At 48.2% G+C, this 21117-nt stretch overlaps 1 protein-coding gene across 1 annotated transcript in view; it reads left to right on the plus strand.

The window, feature by feature from the left end:
- The first annotated feature begins 20163 nt into the window (after positions 1-20163).
- The window catches only part of LOC147737761 (uncharacterized), a 39518-nt gene continuing 38564 nt past the window's right edge, over positions 20164-21117 (plus strand). The window contains exon 1 of the mRNA XM_086935267.1: positions 20164-20233. The gene's annotated coding sequence lies outside the window, so the exon portion shown is untranslated. The remainder of the gene's footprint in view (positions 20234-21117) is intronic.

Here is a 21117-nt window from a genome sequence, read left to right on the forward strand (position 1 = left end):
ACCGGTCCCCGGGAGCTTGTTTCCTTCCCAGTGTAAGAATTGGCTTTTGTAGTTTTGTTTGCCCTGTTCCCATCATGCACTGGGACAGGAACAGACTAATTTGCATACAGCCAGGTTCTGAAACTGGGATGGTGCAGTGAGCTACAAAACGGTGTTGGATCTAGCCCTGATCTCTTGACTGGGTGAGAGCTTTCTGCTTAATTCAGAGACTCTGTCCCTCACCACCCCTTGTTGTAAATATTTTTGTCCACCCTAAGCGTGGAAGGGTATTCTCAGATGTGAGACCCTTGCTCATTGCACCATCAGGATTCAAGCAAACCGGGCCGAAGACGGCTGTAATGCCAGAAACCGGTCCCCGGGAGCTTGTTTCCTTCCCAGTGTAAGAATTGGCTTTTGTAGTTTGGTTTGCCCTGTTCCCATCATGCACTGGGACAGGAACAGACTAATTTGCATACAGCCAGGTTCTGAAACTGGGATGGTGCAGTGAGCTAAAAAACGGTGTTGGATCTAGCCCTGATCTCTTGACTGGGTGAGAGCTTTCTGCTTAATTCAGAGACTCTGTCCCTCACCACCCCTTGTTGTAAATATTCCCGTTTTAATATCGACTACCAGGAAAGTAAAGTCCCAAGAATTTTTTGTACCCCCGTCCCTTATTCCGATACCAAAGACTGGCAGGCATGCACCCTTTCAAACTGAAACCCCAGAACACAGGCTCGCTTCCGCAATCCAATGAGAGACATGGACTACAGCTCCCATAAGAACCCTGCACACGACCACCATATTTGGTGTGTGTCATAGTAGGCTATAAAATAAATCACTTCACCAACATAGGAAGGTATTAGATAAGGGGGTAAGTATCGTGTGCTTCAAAGGAAATACAGGGAGCGCTAAGTCAATTTTTCACCCGCTCCCGTTCCACCCGTGAATACTCGACTCCGCTTCAAGATAGCGGCTTTACCGTGAACATTCGATGCAGTCCGTTTTCATGCTCAATTTTTCTGATGGAAAGGTAGAAGGATCCAGATGACTCGGCGCTTGGCTGCTCGTGTCTGCATTTGCGGGTGAAGGGCGCCGGGAATGAATTAGTGCAGCCTGGGAAGATGGCCTCCAATGAGCAACAGAGGCAGGTGAGAAGGTAGAAAAGTAAATGGTGATGGGTTATGTCCCCTGCAAGAGAATCGTTAGCAGCTGCACTTTCTTGCCTAAACGTTAGTTCTATAATTCGCTACTTTCTCTGCATTTCCGTTCCACCACCTGGCTCAGTTATGCCCCTGCTTGACTGTCTCTACCACACCTGCTTGCAAACGTCACTGCCTCGCTGCAGCTCAAACCACTGTTGTGTATTGACCAAACACAACTTACGTTACTGATTATATATCACTCACTGTATTATCTTTCCAGCAATTCACTTCTGTCTCACGCAACTGCGTCGATGTGGGCAAGCCAGGAAATGTAACGGTTAGAGGAAGGCATAGCCAGGTTTCTGGCTTTCAGAATCAAACAGGAGCTAAACCATACACTATTCGGCTTGTAAATGATGCAGCAACGGCCATATAAGACATGATAAATGCAGAGTTATGCTGAACATTTGGTTCCTTCTTCAACGTTTGTCTTTTGCTTTGTGGAACTATTATTTTTATTAAGTCGGTCTGCAGTGCACCCACGCACGTGCCTTCAGCCGCAGGTCGGCGGGACAAATGTAACGAATGTTACAAGAGTTAAACAACCAACCCTAAACACGTTCCCGCCCCTTTCCTCAGATCTGACCCTTTTTTTCGACTCTTTGACAGGACACAATACGAGCGTTCGACCCAGTTTACTTTTCGGTATTACTTGTAGCTTTACCCCGTGTCACTTCTGTCTTCTCCTTAAGCCCTTGTAGCAGGGTTTCCGTTCTCCCACAGAACTGTGCATAGAGATCTAGAACCTCAGTGAGTTAGGATGATCCAAAACTCATCTCAGTGTCAGAAATCCCCTTACCTAGCTAGCTACAGTGTCTCATGGATCATTATGGAATGATCCATGTCTTAGACAAACCAGAACATGATCTTTAGAATACCTCAGGAATCGTGGAACACATGAACACTCTTTCGTTATATAATCATTTCAAACCAAAACTGAGAGTCAAAGAACACAAGTGCAAGTTTGAAATATTTATTATTCAATGCAAAGTTCTCAAACGCAGTATCTTGTATAATACCAAAATGCAGATTATAAAAATCAGAGTCAGCAGCATAGTCACTAATCCATAGTAAGCAAAAGGTGCTAGCATGTTATAATGCAAAATCTATAGAAATCTATATCACCTATATTTCGCGCACCCTATCTAGCATATTATTTTATATCTAAGAAGGTCTCATTCGGGCTTTAGCAGGGGGGCCCCATACCTCTCAATGTCAGTAGGAGCAGATCACATCAACAGCTACCAGCTCTCTTCATGCGCAGCACCAAGTGTCTACGTTCATTCCGTGTAACTCTATCTTAAACCCGCGTAGAGCCCAAAATGTTGGCATCAACATTATTTGTGTTATGTCTAATGTGGTGCGAGGATCAGGCCTCCCAGCAACCTTGTGTTAGGTTAATTTTAGAGTGTGCAGCTCTCAGTGTGCAGACAGTTGTACCAAGTGTACCAGGCAAAGCTGATAGCATAGAAATAACATATTATTCTCAAATAAACCACCTCACCGCTTCTAGGGTGAAAGCGACAACAACAAGTATGTGTCGTGTGCAAAACTGAAGCCGAAGGAAAAAAGGCTGTTTAAACATGTAATGCACTCATGCTAACTTAACGCAATATATGTAACGAAGTATCCACATGACACCCCCCCATTGGTCCGAGCACCGTCAAACATAAGGGAAAAGGCAATACTAAATCAGATACAAAAATTGAAAGCAAAGTTCAATAATCTTGAGCTAAAATAAGCTAAAAATATGTATGAATGAATATGTATGAATGCCTACAGTGGCCTCAAGTCTAAAAATAAAAACAAAACTGTCGAACCAAAAGTTATTCGCCAGGTCTCAAAAATATGAAATGTAGGACCAGGCCGCATCAATCCAAATGTCTGTAATAGAAAAAACAAGGCACTTATCCGATATCCAAAGTCATGTGCCACATTGAAGTTATCCTCAGCGACATCACGTGATTGAATTCTCCATCAGCTGAACACAGTCCATCCCTCCAATTCAGCGAGGGGAAAGTCATATTTCACAACAAAGCACTCCTCCCAGGCATGTCATGATTGGAAAGTATATGCAAAGAAAGTTGCAACAGCCTCCAGTATGAAATCACTGCCATCATCCGAAAATAGTTCAGCAATCCAATTCAGCAATGAGAAAGAACATACGTGCTCCTCCAGCATCGGATCCTCCTGTAACGCCAGAGGACAACTCGGTGGGTTCACCAGATCGCTGTGTGTCAGAAAGGCATCCGCCGCTGCAGAGATCTCCCATTGGCCCAAAACTCCATTTATCGCTGCCAAGGCCATAACTCTTTCGCCAGAACAGATCAGCTCATGAGCCACCACGGGACGCATTAGTTGATCAAAATCGACGTCAGGAGCAGTCCTCAAGCATAGGCACAAATCAATGGCCCAATCGAACTCGCAGCTCAGGCAGTGAAACACAGGTTGGACACACGTGAAGTCGGTGAACCGAAATGACAATCTATAGGCCGTGCTTAATGCTGCAAGCGGCAATGTTCCATAGTAATTGAGCATCCGATTACGGCACAGTGTCAGGAGGCGTTGAACGGCGTCTTGCGCAGGATGGGCATCCATGTTTTATGAAGAAAAACACCAACAGAATGCCTGCGGCTACAGCCAGCAACACAGGTAGTCCACCAAACAAACTCGAAAAAATAGTGTGGAAAAACGTGGGAATGATACCAAAAACTTTTTCAAACGTAGTCACGAGGCCACTGCTTACTAACTTGAAAAAATGTGCAAGCCCAGTCGTTGAAGAAGCATTAAAAATCTGGTGTACCAGCTCGCAGAAATGAAACGGCAAATCAGTATTTAAAAGCGCCTGCACCTCCGTGCGGGTGTTAGCTATGTGAAGGACATAAGTTTCCCGGGCCGAACTCAGGGTCACTTGTTTTTGAGACAAAAGGGCCCTTATTCTGCTTAAACCATTGAATTTTGCTTCCAAGGTTGGAATCCGTGGCCAGATGGAGACATCTAAAGACCCATGCGTGGGTGGGTATAGAACATTCTTGCAGCACACCACACGCTCTGATACAGTTACCACATAAGCCACACCAATTAATAAACCACAACATAATTCGTTGTTTAAAAGCAAATAACTACCATTAGCTAATAATGTAAATGTGGGAACCACTGCTGGAACTGGCGTGCCTTTTAAAACACATGCTAAATTTGGGCGGTCCTGATTACAAGAACCGTGTAACTGAATGTGTCTGCATATTAATGAATGGTCAGGTGACTGTGTGCATTCCTCACCATTAAGATTCACTTCTTTCCCATCCTTCAGACATCTGTATGTGTATGGTAATGACCATGCCTCATGTAGGAATGCATTGCCTAGTGGTTCATATCGTCCTATAGCAATATACCGCATACAGTTAGTAAATTTATATAAAGGAAATGGTAATGTAATTAAACCATGAATAAGCCACGTGGCAGTAGTGGTTTCAGCAACAGAAAAAGGCAAGGATTCTAGCTTCTCAATATGTAACATAGAAAATGAAGCATCACGCATTGAAAGCATGCGCTGTTTTTCAGTAAGATTAAAAGGGGCGAAAAGGGATGAAACGTTCAATGAGGTCCAGGGAACTCGACCAGCCTTAATTGTCTGTAGAGTCCAGGCAAACTGCATTACAGAACGCAACTGATTTTGACCATGGTATAACGTGGACACTTCATCATGTACAATATCAACAACAGAAGAAACAATATTATCCAATGTGTAAATCCTGGAAGAAAGCATGTTAATACTGTTATCGACCACTGCAAGCACTTTTTCCAAATTTGCTTGATCAATAGCCCTCAGGCGTTTAGCTGCTTCAACTTGTGAAAATTTCCAAATTTCATTGTAAACAGCATAAATAAAGCGTTTAGACCTACCCCTAGTCGGGCCTTTTATAAAATCATTTAGCTCTATATTCTCATTCAACTGGGACAGATGCAGTTTAACTGCAGCCAAAGTGGAATGTTGTAACCAGTTCTGACACAATTTGCCTACTGAATAAGTTGTAACAGTGTGATCTGTTTCAAACCTGGGATCTGGCCTGATGTGTGTAAAACCTTCAGACAAACCCAAAAAACGACGTTGGCAAGAATCAGAGCTTCTTTGCCACAAAAGCCACCCATCTGGATCAAAACTGGAAATATTAAAGGAGGAATTCTGCAAAAGTGCTTGTATTCCATTGATGGATAATGTAGTGAAATTACTCCAACCTGAATATTCTTCCAAATCAGGGATAGTAGGGGTATTTAATTTTTTAGATGTAGCCAATCCAAAACATGTTGTTTGGGAAATAGTAGAATTTAAAAACAACATGTGATTCGGGATGAGACATGCACGATGCAAAGCCTCAGTGCCTTGTACCTGCCAATCTTTGGTACCCCAAACCGATTTAAGGTCAATAGCATCCTTCCATAACTCATAGCCATCCACAGATAACCTTTCTAGAAAGGACTTTGAATACAGCAATTTTGTATCAGTTAGTCTAACTTTGGGCATGAATTTCTGGTTCACTTTCAAATAAAACGACTCAGGATTTGATTGATTAAAATCTGTAAAGTAAGAGTATTTTCCCAGAAATGTACTTGAGCTCCCCTGTAAAGGAGTGGGGCAATGTTCCCACTGAGTGTAATTCACAGGAACCCTCCTGGAACTTGTCTTGTGTAAGAAATGATTTCCATAATGTTGGTAACAAAACAAATCACCATAATTGACAGAATCTAAATACAAATCCTCATCATCAAAGGCCGCATAATATTTCAAATCAGAGAACAATGCTTCTACGGCCTGAAGATCCCAATCATCAGAACGAATATTTTGCTTAATCACATCTCCCATGTTTACTCTAAGCACATTAGGAACATTAATAACTTCTGTGGGGCCATGTATCTGAAACCTAACCGCATCCCACACAATCCCGTCAAGGACAGGCCAAGCAGTAATCTCTACTGAATGTAAGTCTCTCTTTAGTCTGTGTGCTGAATGTGAGGAGGAAAGAGGGGCCAATGTTCCATTAAGGTACCGAATTCCTGTTCTTTCTTTCACATAATGGCCATCGATCAGGCGGAAAAAATAAAACACAAAACCAATTGACATAAAAAGATAAAATGAAAATAGTATCAGCCAAATGTATGTCCAAGGTGGAATTAAAAAATGTTTTTTAAACAACGTGGCATATTTTGCAATAGTCGATGGTTTCTTTGAAAGTTCCGAATCAGAGTCAAAAGAGAATCTGGACTGGTTAGCCAAACGAGCATGTAAATCGGACATAGATAAATCAGCAGGATCTGCATATGTCACTTCATCAATGTTAGTAACAGGAATAGTATTTAATAAAGGACTGGATATGGCAGGCATCTCGAGGGACACCTCCTGATCTGCACCAGATGTAATAGCCAGCACAGAGTGCCTCACCATGGAAGGACAGGATACAGCCGGTGTCATGCTATGAAGAATCGGCCACCCTGTGTGTCTTGACATTGTCAATAGAAATAAATCTGTTTTCTTTACGACCTGGAAGTGGTGGTAAAATGACTGTTCTTGTGCCCTTCACTCCAAGGACTCGAACCGGCGCTCAATATGAGGGACCAAACTCTTTCTTGTTATCGATCTTCTCTCGAACCAGTTCTCCAACTTGGGGTAGGCAGCCAACTACCGGGATCTGCAACGCATCATCCGACGTGGAGGGCAAGTGTTCCTTTGCAAGACTGTCTCTGGTCTTTTGTAGATCCTGTAAAACATTGCAATGTTCATCTACGTCAAAGGCCGCGGCCTGGGCCTGGCAGTCTACACCATCAAGGTCAGGGACGTACATCTTGATACCAAAGAGCATTTCGTATGGGGTCCGCCCACCCAGAGACCTTCTAGGGAGATTATTAAGCGCACGCTGCACGCCATAGAGGTGGGTCAGCCAGTTTCTACCAGTGCCTATAACACGGGCTGTCAAAGATTGCTTTAAGTCGCGGTTCATTCTTTCTACTACAGAATTGCCCTCAGGCCTGTAGGGACTTGAAAACTTCACCTGTACTCCCAACGAAACCATAGCATCCTTATACGCCTTAGAGGCGAAAGCCGGACCCTGGTCCGAATGGAAAGCACCACAAGCAAAGATTCCCACAAAGACACGCAAATCCTTAATGACAGTTCGCGAATCAGCGCTTCGATGCGGCCATACCCATACAAAGCGTGTGCATGAGTCAACTGCTACTAAGATGTATTTATACGCAGTATCAGAAGAAAAAGGACCGCAGTGATCCAAATAAACACAACCAAGTGGTTTATTAGAGATGTACAACTGTGTCTGAGGCGGACGCGCAGCAGTAGAAGGCTTGATCTGCTGACAAATGTCACACATAAGGACATAATCGCGCGTCTGTTTGTACAGTCCCCGCCACCAGAACCTCTGTTGTAGCTGAGATACAGTGGCTGAGACGCCCGCATGCGCAGACGCCACACCTTCATGAGCCGCTGTAATCAGAGAAGCTCTGCGATCCGAGTTGGGAACTAGACGCTCTCCAACTTCAGGAATTTTCACATAAGGAACCTTATCGGGACTTAAGTGGTATGTGTACTTCGAAGGGAACCCCGCAGGATATTTACCTCCCTTCTCCGTGGCAGCAACAGCCGCCAAGATGTCATCATCTATTTTGCTTTTGGACCTTGTGACTGCTGCAACTAAGTATTTTGATACCGCTGACTTCGCTGCTTCATCAGCAAGCGAGTTGCCAACAGCGTGGACCCCCACGCGCTGGTGGCCAAGAGTATGAATCACAAACACGAGCGGCAGTTTCTCTTTAAGTTCCGCCACTCGGACCCAGATCATTTTATGTTTTATTGTGCTACCCTTGGAATCACGAAAATCATTCTGAATCCAAAAGAACAAGTTCTCATTGTAAGACTGGACACAGTAGTAAGAATCACTTACGATTAAAGTCGTCACAAAAGGATCAGCGTACTCCAATGCGAGCATAAGAGCACGAAGCTCTGCTAATTGCGCGGTGCAGTCTCCTAGTGTTTGCGTGTGCACGACACTGGACTTGAACTCATCGTTCACCATGGCACCGACCACAATGGCGCAAGCGGAAACGTAGGCATGTTTAGAGCCATGCGCAACCTGCGCCGAACCATCCGTGTAAATGATACAATGGAAATCCTCCAACGGCCGCATTGCTAAAGGAGCAGGATGAACAAATTCATACTGTAAATACTCCTGCGACCGTAAAGCGGCGTCAAAAATAAACGTGACATCCTGAGATGTCAAGGATGTAGCCCACTGAATCCACCGAGGGTGCAAAGCTTTAGAATTCGGTACACTGGCTTTCGTGACCGCCTCCAAGGCAGGACACGGGGTAACAACCAACATGCGCTTTCCCTGCGACAGGGCATGTTCTTTAAGAATTGCCATCTGCACAGCCGTTAAAACTTTCTCCACAGTGGAAAAACGCAGTTCAGCCGAAGTGTACAAGTGTGACTTGTAAGCAATAGGTACAGTATCCCCCTCATTAAAAGTCAGGTACGTGAAACCCACCGTCCCAGGGATAATTCTTATCACCAGGTTGGTCTGGTTATCACGGGTCTGTAAGTAGTCAGAAGTGAGCAAATCAGCCTGCAAAGACTGCAGAATGGCTGAATGCTCAGGCAGCCAGCATGATTTGGAAAAAGATGGTTGTACCAAGGCATATAAAGGCTTGATACGCTGGGCATATTCCGGAATGTATGTCCTCCCGAAATTTAAAAAACCCAGTAAAGACTGTAATTTTTTCAGCGTTGTCGGAGAGCGCAACTGCGCGCACTTCTCCAGGAAATGAGGAGCCAATCCCTTTCCTTCATGGTTAAGTTCATAACCTAGAAACAACACTGTGTACTCCGCAATGTGTGATTTTGCAAAGTTAAACTTGTAACCCATGTCTGCAAAGTTACAAATTATGCTGTTTACTCGACACAGATGCACCCAAAGCTCGTCGTCTGTGAGATAAATGTCATCCACATACGAACATGCAACTGGATCGAAACTCTCCAAAAGAGAGACTATGCGGGCGGAAAACACTCCAGGACTATTTTTATATCCCATTGGGAGTCGTTTAAACATTTTTTGTACGCCGCCGCACGTAAAACTGGTCCATTGGGAACTAAGACCATCTAATCGGTGTGCATAAAAACCATTGGAAATGTCAAGCGTGGTTTTGAACCGTTTACGCTCAAGACTATTTACTAGGGCAGAGCCGTGAGTATTCTGTACTGCACAGTTACGGCAATGCGAGTTCAAATGCCGGTAATCCAAAACCAGACGATATGAGCCGTCCGGCTTGTTAACAGTAAAAAGGGGATTATTCATTGGTGACACACACGTTTCAATTACACCTTGATATTCCAATTGTTCAAGGATAGCCGCGACCGAAGCTTTAGCTTCACGCCGTATGGGATACTGGGGTTGTGGCTGCGGCTGTGACCTTAAAGGAATCTCATGGCTAGGGGACAATTTATCCCAGCCACACTGATTTCGGTACACAGCCGGCGCAAGCGCCAGAGCCCACTCTTCTGCAAAAATGCAGCGCTTCCACTCTCGATACAGTGTGCGCGAAACTGGGGAGGATTACCTCCTCCCCTCGCGGAGCTGCGAGAACAAAAGGAGGGGGCCAGTCAGCCTCCGAAAGCAAAATGTCATACGTATCCGAAAAATTCTCCCAAAATACCCCTTTTACAGTTCGCTGCATGTCACCTTCAATTAACAGGACAATTTCAAAAAGTCTTGCAGGGGGAGCAACATGTGTATCAGCTGTTTCAATCACAATAAAAGTCTCAGTCGCTGTCACCTTCAACAGTGGACGGAGGGCCTCTCTCACTATGGCAATCTCCGCCGCGCTGTCCAGCAAGGTCAGAGCCCACGTCAGATTCCGAAGCCGCGTTCTCACTATCTGGGGCATATCGATGCGCCGTTAAGGCTGCGACTTTCTTCTTGGCAAACTGCGGTCTCTTTGGCGTAGAGTCGTCCCGCTGATCCCCTTCACTTCGCGTGCGGGGCTGGCCACGTCCTTGCTGGCCACCCCTGCCCCTGCCGCCCCCTCCACCACCGGTTGACGGAGCCGATGAGTCCTGAAAGGAACGAGGAGAGCGTTGGTCAGAAGCCTGAAATCTCTCAGGCGATTTAATCGTCGCGCGATCGCGCAAATCATAAACTCGATCTGACTGCGCAGGCTGCGAAGGTGCAGGACCAGAAACCTGTGTCTGCTGTTGTTGTTGCTTACCCTGCTTCTGCTTTTTAGGCCAATTTTGTTTTTTGGACATGGGTTGTCCACCCGTTTCCGAAGACTGTCCCTGGGGCTGCTTCCTCTCTTTTTCAGAAAAAGCTTTCAAACCCTTAGAAGTGCGGCCAACCATTTTATAAGCCGCCACAATAATTCTTGCCAGCTGACGGGGTTTCTCGGCCTCGGGAATTAACGCCAGAGCATTGGCCACCTGAAAGTTCACTGCATCCCCCTTGACATTCGCAAGGATAAGACCGCAAACCGTCTCAAACGAGCCGCTCAGGGGCATACCCAATTCAACCGCCAGACCCCGGTCCGTGATCATCCTGAACACGTTTAAGGACCTCAGAAAGGTTTGAAACAGACGGGGTGCCATAGCACCTCGAGTAAACCGCTGCAAAAGTCTTACCCCATGTTTCACAGTCAGCAAGTTCAGGGGCTAAATCTTTCGGTAAACTAAGCGTAAGAATCCGGTGTTTTTCACCCGGAGTCGTATTAGGAAACACAGCCTCCAGCTGGTCGAATTTCTCGGCAAGCCAGTAAGGAAAATCATCCTTATTCTCTGGCTTTCTGCCCATAACGGAATTCACCAAGACAGGACTGATTTTCAAACCAGCCTGTTCCGCTCGAAGCTGCGCACCTGCGGGGGCTGCGCCATGAATATTACGACCAATGTAATGAACAAGCGCTCTAATCACTCCAACCGCGACATCATGAAGACGCCGCAGGTCACCCACATTACAAGTGGCGCGATTAGGATGAGGAGTAAATCCACCCAAAGCGGGCCAATTTGTGCCCGGAATGGACAAAGGACCTAACCTCGAAGCCGTTAAAGAATGGGGTAGGGCGCCACCAAACCAAACTCCGTGCTGCCAAGCGTCGATAGGTACTTCCAGTGCCCTGTACGGAGCATAAGCCACCGGTACATCCGAGGCAGTGTATGAATGGAAGACACCCGAATTAGCGTCCACTGCCGGAAATGTTACCCAGGAACAAAACAATTCGTACGGGTACGCATGTTCCGCACTCACCACTAGAACCACAGCTAAGCCCTCCGCAGGTACATTATATGCCCGCAAGTGGTCGCGAACCGCGACTCGGCTATGCTGCGCAATGTCCACGGCCATGTTAGCACAGGAAGTGAAAAAAGACAAAGAGCACTATGTAGCACAACTGGGTAGTAATTCAAAGAAACCGTTTTTAGAAAAATTCAAGCTTGAAAAGACCTACTTCAAAAATAGGTAGGTTTGTCCGACACCACCGTTTACCGGAAACGGGAATGAAGGTGTCAAGGTTTGAATGATATACTACTCGAGTGTCATGAAATAAGGCCAACCAAACCGTTGGGCGCCATGTAGCAGGGTTTCCGTTCTCCCACAGAACTGTGCATAGAGATCTAGAACCTCAGTGAGTTAGGATGATCCAAAACTCATCTCAGTGTCAGAAATCCCCTTACCTAGCTAGCTACAGTGTCTCATGGATCATTATGGAATGATCCATGTCTTAGACAAACCAGAACATGATCTTTAGAATACCTCAGGAATCGTGGAACACATGAACACTCTTTCGTTATATAATCATTTCAAACCAAAACTGAGAGTCAAAGAACACAAGTGCAAGTTTGAAATATTTATTATTCAATGCAAAGTTCTCAAACGCAGTATCTTGTATAATACCAAAATGCAGATTATAAAAATCAGAGTCAGCAGCATAGTCACTAATCCATAGTAAGCAAAAGGTGCTAGCATGTTATAATGCAAAATCTATAGAAATCTATATCACCTATATTTCGCACACCCTATCTAGCATATTATTTTATATCTAAGAAGGTCTCATTCGGGCTTTAGCAGGGCGGCCCCATACCTCTCAATGTCAGTAGGAGCAGATCACATCAACAGCTACCAGCTCTCTTCATGCGCAGCACCAAGTGTCTACGTTCATTCCGTGTAACTCTATCTTAAACCCGCGTAGAGCCCAAAATGTTGGCATCAACATTATTTGTGTTATGTCTAATGTGGTGCGAGGATCAGGCCTCCCAGCAACCTTGTGTTAGGTTAATTTTAGAGTGTGCAGCTCTCAGTGTGCAGACAGTTGTACCAAGTGTACCAGGCAAAGCTGATAGCATAGAAATAACATATTATTCTCAAATAAACCACCTCACCGCTTCTAGGGTGAAAGCGACAACAACAAGTATGTGTCATGTGCAAAACTGAAGCCGAAGGAATAAAGGCTGTTTAAACATGTAATGCACTCATGCTAACTTAACGCAATATATGTAACGAAGTATCCATATGACACCCTTTGATTTGACCCCACTTCCGTTTGAGCTGTGATAAAGACGGTTAATTTCTTAGGCCTGTTAGCTCAATCTTTAATAAGGGTGGGTGAACGTGGTCCCCATAATGTCTGAAACCCCTGTTCCAGGGTGACAGATCTTCTACACCTATTTGCCCCTATACGCACTATATCCGTGACCGGTGGGGGGAGGGAGTATCTTGCTTGCTCCCCAATAAACTAGGAGCACTTGCTTGCCCCCCAATAAACTAGGAGCACTTGCTTGCCCCCCAATAAACTAGGAGCACTTGCTTGCTCCCCAATAAGCTAGGAGCACTTGCTTGCCAGCTCATAAGAAGAGTGGTAATTGCTTTCCCCTAGGGTAGCTCAGCAGGTATGTTAGCCTATCTCTTATACCATGTTTTATATAGATTGACAGTGTAAGGAGTTTGAACATCATGTCTATTGTCCTGTACCTCCTTCCAGTATATTTTCATCTTAGGGTAATGCCATAGTAGGTGGAGGAGGGTAAGGGTACCTTAAGGTTTACTTCAGTGCACCATATTGTTGGACTCATTACGTGTATACACTCTCCGGTATGTACTTCTATCTGCTTGATCTGGGCATCTTTTTCCAGCCGAGTACTTTCCCCCCTTTTTTCTCCACTTTATTGTCCTCGCCCTGTTGATAATCCAAGCACGGGCAGCGAGGATCTAAGCCTGCTTTATTAGAAACTGGCAAATTCTCCTCCACTTCTTCTGTGCTCCGGTTCCCTCAACCCCTCACCCTCACTCACCCTCACCCACACTCACCCTCACTCACCCTCAACGCCTCACCCTCACTCACCCTCAACCCCTCACCCTCACTCACCCTCAACCCCTCACCCTCACTCACCCTCACTCACCCTCACCCTCACTTACCCTCAACCCTTCACCCTCAACCCCTCACTCTCACTCACCCTCACTCACCCTCAACCCCTCAGCATCACCCTCACTCACCCTCACTCACCCTCAACCCCTCACCTACCCTCACCCTCAACCCCTCACCCTCACTCACCCTCAACACCTCACTCGCCCTCACCCTCACTCACCCTCAACCCCTCACCCTCACTCACCCTCACCCACCCTCACTCACCCTCACTCTCACTCACCCTCAACCCCTCACCCTCACCCACCCTCACTCACCCTCAACCCCTCACCCACCCTCAACCCCTCACCCTAACTCACACTCACCCTCACTCACACTCACCCTCACTCACCCTCACCCTCACTCACCCTCACTCTCACTCACCCTCACTCTCACTCACCCTCACTCACCCTCACTCTCACTCACCCTCAACCCCTCACTCACCCTCACTCACTCACCCTCACTCACCCTCACCCACCTTCACCCTCACTCACCCTCACTCTCACTCACCCTCACTCACCCTCACCCTCACTCACCCTCAACCCCTCACCCTCACACAGTGCAATAGGTCTCGGAGCATTTGAGTTAGAGCTTTTAGATTTGTTTATGGCTTTTTTTATTTGTAATTCTTTAGCATTGGCTACAGGAAACAAAAATGCTAAAGATTTACAAAAAAAACCCATAAACAATTCTAAAAGCACTAACTCTAATGCTGCGAGACCTATTGCATTTCCAATGCTTGTTTTATGTGAACCTTTTTTGAGGACAGCGAATCAGTGATGAGCAAAGTGATACAGTCGTGGTCTGTCCAATCACATGGAATGATAGATTCTAGTTGAATGGAATTAGCTTTAGAGGTAATTAGATCCAATGTCGCTTCCAGGTTCTGGGTAGGACTTTTGCATATTTGGATCAAGTTTAGATCAGCTAGGAAGGTTTTACAGTGTTTGGAAGATGCTCATCTGAAGTGAAGCTGTAAATACTTTTTTACAGCAGCAAAGTGTGTGGCCCTGTACTTGAACTGTCTCACCCTTAAAAACATTCACGTCTGGGACATCTGAAATCCCAGGTCTTTACAGGTATAAATGCTTGTTTGGGTGAAATGTATTCACTCCTGATGCCTGGAGGCGGCGGTTCCGTCAGCGGCCACCAGAGGGCGCTCCTCGCCTGCTGATGAAACCACTGAGCTGTACATTGCATGAAAGGGAGAAGGGTTTCCTCTTCCCAGTCAGCGGCGGCAGAGACAGCACCAGCAGCGGTGCGGACATCACTTCCGGCCTCTCCTGGTGTGTCCAGCCTGCTGCAGAGGAGGAAGGAGCCCTGTCTGGTGGGCAGTTACCTCCATCTTCAGACCCTCACAGACTCCCCTCAGACCCCATATCTTCGACCCCAGGAGGAGAAGAGAGCCTGGACAGGTTTCTGCTCAGGTAGGAGAGCTGCCAACTCACTTGGCTGCAATTTATTAATCACTGGATCAGATTTCCCCCCCCCCCCCCCCCCCCCCCCGCATTCATGGTGACATCAGAAGAGCTCATCTCTTCCTGCTGCTGAGGCTGAGTGGGGAGCGAAGGAGGTGAGGCCTGTCCAGGGGTGCAGAGGAGGAGAGGCCTGTCCAGGGGTGCAGAGGAGGAGAGGCCTGTCCAGAGGAGTGCAGAGGAGGTGAGGCCTGTCCAGAGGAGTGCAGAGGAGGAGAGCCCTGTCCAGAGGTGGGCAGAGGAGGTGAGGCCTGTACAGGGGTGCAGAGGAGTTGAGGCCTGTCCAGGGGTGCAGAGGAGGAGAGGCCTGTCCAGAGGCCTGTCCAGAGGAGTGCAGAGGAGGAGAGGCCTGTCCAGAGGAGTGCAGAGGAGGTGAGGCCTGTCCAGGGGTGCAGAGGAGGAGAGGCCTGTCCAGGGGAGCAGAGGACGTGAGGCCTGCCCAGAGGTGCAGAGGAGGAGAGGCCTGTCCAGGGGTGCAGAGGAGGTGAGGCCTGTCCAGGGGGAAGAGGAGGAGAGGCCTGTCCAGGGTGCAGAGGAGGTGAGGCCTGTCCAGGGGGGCAGAGAAGGAGAGGCCTGTTCAGAGGTGCAGAGGAGGAGAGGCCTGTCCAGGGGTGCAGAGGAGGTGAGGCCTGTCCAGGGGGGCAGAGAAGGAGAGGCCTGTTCAGAGGTGCAGAGGAGGAGAGGCCTGTCCAGGGTGCAGAGGAGGTGAGGCCTGTCCAGGGGGGCAGAGAAGGAGAGGCCTGTCCAGGGGTGCAGAGGAGGTGAGGCCTGTCCAGGGGGGCAGAGAAGGAGAGGCCTGTTCAGAGGTGCAGAGGAGGAGAGGCCGGTCCAGGGGGAAGAGGAGGAGAGGCCTGTCCAGGATGCAGAGGAGGTGAGGCCTGTCCAGGGGGGCAGAGAAGGAGAGGCCTGTCCAGGGTGCAGAGGAGGTGAGGCCTGTCCAGGGGGGCAGAGAAGGAGAGGCCTGTCCAGGGGTGCAGAGGAGGCAAGGCCTGTCCAGGGGATCAGAGGAGGAGAGGCCTGTCCAGGGGTGCAGAGGAGGTGAGGCCTGTCAAGGGGGTGCAGAGGAGGTGAGGCCTGTCCAGGGGTGCAGAAGAGGAGAGGCCTATCCAGGGGTGCAGAGGAGGTGAGGCCTGTCCAGAGGAGTGCAGAGGAGGTGAGGCCTGTCCAGGGGTGCAGAGGAGGAGAGGCCTGTCCAGGGGTGCAGAGGAGGAGAGGCCTGTCTAGGGGTGCAGAGGAGGAGAGGCCTGTCCAGGGGAGCAGAGGAGGTGAGGCCTGCCCAGGGGTGCAGAGGAGGTGAGGCCTGTCCAGGGGAGCAGAGGAGGTGAGGCCTGCCCAGAGGTGCAGAGGAGGAGAGGCCGGTCCAGGGGGAAGAGGAGGAGAGGCCTGTCCAGGGTGCAGAGGAGGTGAGGCCTGTCCAGGGGGGCAGAGAAGGAGAGGCCTGTCCAGGGGTGCAGAGGAGGAGAGGCCTGTCCAGGGGTGCAGAGGAGGTGAGGCCTGTCCAGGGGGGCAGAGAAGGAGAGGCCTGTTCAGAGGTGCAGAGGAGGAGAGGCCGGTCCAGGGGGAAGAGGAGGAGAGGCCTGTCCAGGGTGCAGAGGAGGTGAGGCCTGTCCAGGGGGGCAGAGAAGGAGAGGCCTGTCCAGGGTGCAGAGGAGGTGAGGCCTGTCCAGGGGGGCAGAGAAGGAGAGGCCTGTTCAGGGGGGCAGAGAAGGAGAGGCCTGTCCAGGGGGGCAGAGAAGGAGAGGCCTGTCCAGGGGTGCAGAGGAGGCAAGGCCTGTCCAGGGGATCAGAGGAGGAGAGGCCTGTCCAGGGGTGCAGAGGAGGTGAGGCCTGTCAAGGGGGTGCAGAGGAGGTGAGGCCTGTCCAGGGGTGCAGAAGAGGAGAGGCCTATCCAGGGGTGCAGAGGAGGCGAGGCCTGTCTAGAGGGGTGCAGAGGAGGAGAGGCCTGTCCAGGGTGCAGAGGAGGTGAGGCCTGTCATGGGGCAGAGGAGGAGAGGAGGAGAGGCCTGCCCAGGGGAGCAGTGGAGGTGAGGCCTGTCCAGGGGTGCAGAGGAGGTGAGGCCTGTCCAGGGGTGCAGAGGAGGTGAGGCCTGTCCAGGGGGGCAGAGAAGGAGAGGCCTGTTCAGAGGTGCAGAGGAGGAGAGGCCGGTCCAGGGGGAAGAGGAGGAGAGGCCTGTCCAGGGTGCAGAGGAGGTGAGGCCTGTCCAGGGGGGCAGAGAAGGAGAGGCCTGCCCAGGGGAGCAGTGGAGGTGAGGCCTGTCCAGGGGTGCAGAGGAGGTGAGGCCTGTCCAGGGGGAAGAGGGGGAGAGGCCTGTCCAGGGTGCAGAGGAGGTGAGGCCTGTCCAGGGGGGCAGAGAAGGAGAGGCCTGCCCAGGGGAGCAGTGGAGGTGAAGCCTGTCCAGGGGTGCAGAGGAGGTGAGGCCTGTGTCCAGAGGTACAGAGGGGTTGAGGCCTGTCCAGGGGTGCAGATGAGGTTAGGCCTGTCCAGGAGTGCAGAGGAGGTGAGGCCTATTCATGGGTGCAAAGGAGATGAGGCCGGTCCAGGTGGGCAGAGGAGGTGAGGCATGTCCAGGGGTGTAGAGGAAGTGATGCCTGTCCAGGGGTGAGAGGAGGTGAGGCCTGTCCAGGGGTGTAGAGGATGTGAGGCCTGTCCAGGGGTGCAGAGGATGTGAGGTGTCCAGGGGTGCAGAGGGGGAGAGGCCTGTCCAGGGGTGCAGAGGCCTGTCCTGTGTTTGGGTGGTTCATAGAAGGTGGGGCCTGTCCAGGAGGGATGCAGTGGAGATGAGGCCTGTTCGTCCAGGCGGGGTGGTCGAGAGCTGAGTTTAAGTTTATTAATTGTTGTCCCAAGAGATTTGTGGAATGAGTGTAAGTTGTTTGTAAACTGACCAATTGAAGAGCCACAGAGTGAAGCGCCTCAAAATATTTTATTATATATTACAAGAGGTTAATGCAGATTTACAGACAATATTGCAAAGTCGAAGACCGGGTGAAAGAGGACGCCTCATTTAGCGTTGCATCCAGAGGTTAGTGTACATATCCAGCAAAATGTGAGGCGCTGCCGACCAACATTCTGGATGAGATTTTGTTGTAACCAAAGTACTCTAGTGACAATTTTATTACTAAGCAGAAGAAGATCAAAATAAAAATAATGAGCGCTCAGACAAATTTTTTCCAAACGGGTGACGAAAGTGGTTCTCACGGATTGTATTCTCGTTTTGATTCCGGGTTTGTTGCTGGTGTGAATTTGGATATGCACGGCGTTGGTGTGCAGAGTAATGATGTTCAGTATGTGCAAGGAGGAAATGTTGTTCCTCTGCGTCAGGGCCGAACTGGGAACCCAAACCAGGCCTGACAATTATAACGGACCAGCCCCCTGCCTCTTTTGTTGCTGGGGGTGATATAGCAGCACCACAGCAAAACCAGCCCCCAGTGGCCAATATGTTTCCCGGCACTGAGCAATCGGTCCCCACTCTTCCAGCCTCCCGGGGAAACTCTTGAAGCCCGTTATGGCCAGTCCGGCCCTGCTCAGGGTATAGGTTTTACTGACAGTGGCAATTTAAATACCTCAAATACTAATAATGTGCAGAATAAGAGATGATCTGTGCGATGTTTGCAGGAACCTGGGAACCTGGAACATGAATCAGATGGTACAGAATGGGATGTCACAGCCAATGGTCCCAGCCCAACTGGCCTCTGTGCCGAGCATGCAGAGTCAAAGGCAGATATATTAGAACATGCCTTCAGTCCCGATGGTCCCACAGCCCAGTGCAGAATAGAACACCAAATTCTCAACAAAATCAGAATTTCAACAAAATCCATTAGTGATTAATAAGGATTTTCCACAACTTGCATCTACACTAGGAGTTTCTACTGGACTGATTCAGACATAATGACGGTGCCTGAGACGGGAGAAGGATTGCATGCTTGGTGCAGTCCTAGAGGTCACCCAGAGTGACCCTTTTGTAGAAGAAGTAAATGGGAATCCGGCATCTCTTTTAATCAATAAATGTGCCTCCCGTGCCACAGTCAGACTGACTGGAGCGCCCAACCCACCCCTCTTGGGAAAGGAGTCCAAGTTGTAGGCATTTCTTATAAACAACTAATAAGCTGCCAGCAAATGTTCCCGTACAAATTGGGTCATAAATGAATAGCCACAAACTTAAACTTTGATTAAGATACAGTTGTTATGTTAGGGAATAACATTGGAAAATGACTTGTGGCTTTTTGGGGAAGAGTCACAATTAATTATTCATTTTGTGGGTGTGGTTTATTAAATTACATTTTGTTGTGCCATGTTTTCATGAACATTCATTGATTGCTGTCATTTTTACCTCATCGTGAACCATGTCAATAATGTGTTCTCTCTGTCTAAAAACGTAAGAACTTTTCCTTGGTTTTTTAACTAAGCAGGTTCTATGCCAGTTTGCTGTTTGATAATATAAAAAAATGTTTTCTTATTTCTTAGCACACATTTGTTGTGGTGGTCTGTCTATTGACTTTACATCGAGAGTTATTTCTGAGTCTGGCTTTTGATATACTTTAGAGGTTACCTTTATGTGATCCTCCTGCAAATATTATGATAATTATTTCTCTGACTGAAATACCATGTTTATGTCTTCAGTAATTAATTGAAATCTTTAATATAACTTTGAAGCTTTTTGTAGCTCCAAAGGCAAGTGCCTTTACCAAGGGAGCGGTCCTTTAATCAGCAGTATTGCCTGCTATGGCTGACTATAAGGTCATTACACTGTTTGCCCCATGAGGACCGAATGTGTTAATTAATAAAACAACGATGTCATAGAGACCGAGGGGGTTGAAACACCTCCGGTGCTCTGAAACCTTTGTTTCAAAGCTGTTGCTGTGAAACTTGAACAGTTAACAGCCGCATGCGGGACCACAGCGGTTAATTGTTGAACATTCACAGCATTAGCTGTTAAAGGAGGCTGAAGTCCGACTCTGGTTCTCCCTGGGCTCGGTTGTTTTGTAAATCCAGGACGGTTATTTGTAAAATGTGATGAAGTGTGATTGTCGCCTGATGCAAAATTGTTTCTTTACTTCCTTTCAAGGTATTCTGGGATGACAGGCAGTGCAGCGTGGCTGCCACCCTTGGGAAACAAAGAAAATAATTGACAGGTAAGGATTCCTATAACTCTATGTTTCCGTTTCCCCTGTTTCCTCTTTCTCTATTCCCTTTCTTCATCTCTATTTTTTTTGTCTCTTCCCTTTTGACTCACTCTGTGCACTATTATTGTTGTTATCAAACTTCTGATAATCACCTGATGGAGCCACATTCCTCCTGGAACATGTTGGGGGGGTGTAGTGAAGGCCCAGTTCCTTTTTAGGTCAGTTTTGCCTAGCAGTTCCTTAACTATTATCACATTTGTCTCCTCTACACCACATGATGATGGTTCACCCTGATTAGAGTTGCCACGCTGTTGCGCTGCTACTGCGTTTAGAAAGTGACTGTGATTTTAAAATGTTATTGAATCATTGTGTGCGTTCTAATGGGGCAATATTTTAAAAACTATTTTAGGCACTCTTCTGCTTTTTTTCTTCATTTCAGGGGTGTGGGGGGCTTGTGGGGGTCTTCGCTCCTTCCCTGGTCCTCCACGGCTCGCCAATTGTGTGGAGGAAAGTAAGTGTTTCACTCTTGCTTCTCTTCTCCACTTCCTGACTGAGATCGATGGCCAGCGCTCTAGTTGTTCCTGACTGGCCCAGCTATTTAATCTGAATGCCGGGCCAGACGCGCAGCGAACGCACGCAGCAGGCGCGCCAAAGGCACGTCTGTCTATGCCTGTCTGTGCCAAGTTTAAGCCTTGTGCCTGGGACGCTGTCCTTTTTATTGTAGACCCTGGTAAACCCCTTGTTTACCCGAGAGGACAGCTCTGGAGCTTCAATGACAGAAGGATGTGCACTGCAGGTCGATGAACTGTGAGCATTGGCCTATATGAGTGTGTTAACTCTAAGACAGTCATTGCATTTGCGGGAGCTAAGAAAACCCAGAGGAATACGTGTCC

This window comes from Lissotriton vulgaris, chromosome 1_1, assembly GCF_964263255.1.
Source record: "Lissotriton vulgaris chromosome 1_1, aLisVul1.2, whole genome shotgun sequence".
Taxonomy (NCBI): Eukaryota; Metazoa; Chordata; class Amphibia; order Caudata; family Salamandridae; genus Lissotriton; species Lissotriton vulgaris.